Raw genomic sequence first — 3,401 nt, 5'->3', positions numbered from 1 at the left:
GAGTGTGACGGCTCATCGCCAAGGGCGTGGTGGTTGAAGAGAAGAAACAGACTATTTTGGGGTCCCTTCCTGAGATTCATGGCACACCTCCCTGCCCCCCTGCACTCTTATCAAAACCCTGTGCAGAGTGCTGAGTCCATCAACAGCACCCCGTTTGTCCCTGATGCAGGAGGCATCATTTAGCATCATCCATTTCAGAGGAGGCAACTGAATTCCAGAGAGGAGAGGGGAGCAGTCTGTCCCAGACCTGGTCAGCAGTGGAGCTGGGATCCAGGCCCATGTTTAGGCCGAAGGTGTACTGAGCCCCTGGATTCAGTCGCTGCTGGTCCCAACACTCACTCGGCCCTAAACTGGAGGATGTCCGGTTCCTCTTTCTCTTGAAGAGCCGCATTTTGCTCGCCTTCTGGTGTGCAAGCTCCAGCTAGCAGGAGACCCAGTAGCTACAGGACAGAGTGGACCTTTGAGCTACCAAGAGCGACACCTCATGTGCCTCTCCCAGATCCTGCCAGCAGCTGAGTCCCAGTGCCCCATGGGCCACCCCGCTACGAGTTCTGAGGCTGATTAGCGAGCCAGGCCACAGGCTCTGGATCTGGCAATCAGAGAGAGTCTGCCCTGCCCTCACCCAACTCCTGTCCCCCTCACCTCTCATGGACACTGAGGGGCTCCATGGCCTGGAACCGGGCCCCAAATCACTCTTCAGGCTCCAGGTCATACGCATTTGCATCCTGCTGGAGCAGCTGGATCCTCCTGATGACTTTTAATTTCTGGGAGGAAGGACAGGATGCAGACAGAGCTTGGGTGGGGAACACTGCCAGGGACTTGTGCGGATTGAGGATCTGGTCTGGGGTCTGTGCTCACTCGGGAACCCTCCTTCCTTACCACTCCATTCAGGACTTGCCTGTCCTCACAGTTGGCTGGAATTTCTTCCTTATCCAGGAAGGTGTCCTTGATGTCAGCCCCTCCCACACTCGCCAACGTGATGGGATTCCCAGCTTTGTGGATCTGACTCTCCCAATGAACGTAAGACCCAAGGGATGAGGCCAGAGAAAGTCTTGCCAGTTGAGGTCTGTGATTTCCATTTCCCCACCCTCCCACAGCTGCTCACCTCATACCATTTCTGGAAGTTGACCCGATTTCCCTGGAAGGGAGACAGCTAATGTCCATCAGAAACAGCCCCCTAAGGCCATAACCAACCCCCATCCAACCCTTTCTCAGGCTGCAAGAACATCAGGGCCCAGCAGAGGGCAGAGCTTCCACAAAGAGAATTTGACACTGGGCCAGGCTCTGGGCCCCAGAGCAGGAGGGACAGGGGAACTGAGGCCAGAGACCTTATGTAGCACACCATCTCTGATGACAGATGGGGAGACTGAAGCCTCAGGGAGGAAGGGACAGCTGGACCACAGAAGTGCTTCCTCACTTGCAGGGGCTGATGGCACTCCCCCTGGGGCAGGGTCTGAGGGGGAGGCTGAGTGCAGCTCAGACACAGCCTCCTGCAGCTTGCAGGCAGGCAGCTCTGAGCTTCACCAGCCCAGGGAGCCTGGTGGGGGGCTTATGCAGAGCGTCTATTCATGCATTGCTAAGATGGGCCTGACACCCCAGCTCCCAGCGGTGGCCATGGGGCTCTCATGAGAGAAGGTTTGCCAGGTACTGAGAGTTCAGGGCCCAGTGCAGGGCTCTCGCCTCCCAAACCTCAGGATCCTGCTCCTTGGTCCCACCTCCAGGCTCACTCACTTCCAGATCATCCTCCATCCCAATGTTCAGCAGCTTCAGGTGATAGAGGAACGTGCCCAAGGAGGGGACGACACCCTGTGAATTCAGAGTGGGAGTGGTGAGATGAGTCCCACCTCTCAGGTGCCCCCATGGACCCTCCCCCAAATCCCTTCACCCCAGCCTCCTGCCCACCACAGACTCCCACAGAGAGCAGCCTAGGTCCCTCAGCGGCCTGCCCCCAGTTGCCCCCTCCAGGACCACTCAACTTCCCCAGTCACCTCCCAGGGGCGGCTTTTGGCAAATCCCAGAGTATGTGCTCCCTGCCCCTCCTGTCCCTAATCCATCCTCGGCCCAGCCCTTCCAGGCCTCCTCCTGGTCACTTCTAGGGCAGGCATTTCAGGCTCTGGGGCTCCAGGAGCTGGGCTGGAGGAGGAGGGACCCCTCTCTTAGGGAGGCCTCAAGCCGTGAGGAGAGAGTACCCCTCCTCTAACACCTGGACCCTCCCCCTCAGGGCCCTTCGCCTGCTGCTGCTGCCTCTCCTGGGCTCCCTGGGTATCCATCTCTAGGGTGGCCCACACAGAGTTCATCTCCTGCAGGGTCAAGGACAGGCTCAGGGAGGCCATGCTCCCTTCCCCATGTCTCCCAGGCCCCTGATCCTGGACCCTGGACATCTGATGTCTATGGCTGATCCCATTCCAGAGTGCTCTGATTCTAGATCACTCCCAGCTCCAACAATCCCTCCTCTGTGCCCTCAGGCCTGCCCAGGCCCCTAAGCCTCTCTCCTCATCAGGAAAGTATAAGGAGGACTCCCATGCCTCCCAGGGTCCCCTGAGGATTCAGTGTCATCTGACTGTCACCAGTACTCTCCCCTCCTCCCTCGACGAGGAGGAGCACAAAGCTCCTGCACATTCCTCTCCTTCTTGTACCTCATCACCCCTATGAGGCTTGCACCATAGATCATCTCCTTCCATTTCCCAGATGAGGAGACTGAGGCCCACAGAGGGGCAGTGACTTGCTCAGGGGCCCACAGAGGAGACCGTCCCCCCTCCCAGCCAAAGGGCCTGGCCCCCGGCCTTCACTCCTCCTCCAGACACACCTCTGACCAAGGTCCTGTCCTCTGGACTCTCGGGGTGTGTTGAGGCCCTCAGTCAGCCTGAGCCATGGATTGGGAGGCACAAGGTGTCTCGGGGTCCTATCCAAGTGGATTCTGTGTTTTCCAGCGCCCTAGGATTCTCACACCACGCTGGACCTGAGGCCATGCCAAAGGCCTTAGCTCCCTAGGATCCCCTCATGATGGACCCTGCACAGAACTCCTCCTTTATTCACTCAGGAAGGATTCCCCTTGTGCCACATCTGAGTGACAGTGTAGGGGGTTACCACAGCGCTGTGTAATGGTGACATTTGCATCCTTTTTTACTTGGAAACTTCTAGTGTCCTGTCAGGAATGTCCATTAAGAATCTGTAGGTTCCCCGATAATTCTCATTGCAATCTGGGGCATATCCTTGTCAACAAGGCACCGGGCGAGCCTCACTGGTTTGTCAGCAGTGACCACTATCTGGCTAGAGTGCACAGTCCCAGAGACCACACAGTTCTGTCCCAGATCCACCATTTGGCCCAAGGCTGGGCAGCCCCTGTGTCCACAAGACCTGTGTGACCTCACAGTGCCCATCCCTGGGGCAGGCAGAGTGCC

General features: G+C 57.9%; 1 long non-coding RNA gene across 1 annotated transcript; it reads right to left on the bottom strand.

The window, feature by feature from the left end:
* Positions 1–684: 684 nt before the first annotated feature.
* LOC131402075 (uncharacterized) lies at positions 685–1,800 on the bottom strand. Its single transcript, XR_009218247.1, has 3 exons — positions 1,690–1,800; positions 1,106–1,138; positions 685–764 (listed from the first exon to the last, which is right to left on the bottom strand). It is a non-coding gene; the product is annotated as an uncharacterized LOC131402075 (long non-coding RNA).
* Between the last annotated feature and the right edge of the window lie 1,601 nt (positions 1,801–3,401).

This window comes from Diceros bicornis (assembly GCF_020826845.1).
Source record: "Diceros bicornis minor isolate mBicDic1 chromosome 30 unlocalized genomic scaffold, mDicBic1.mat.cur SUPER_30_unloc_1, whole genome shotgun sequence".
NCBI lineage: Eukaryota > Metazoa > Chordata > Mammalia > Perissodactyla > Rhinocerotidae > Diceros > Diceros bicornis.
This window is presented reverse-complemented; position numbering and strand designations above follow the sequence as displayed.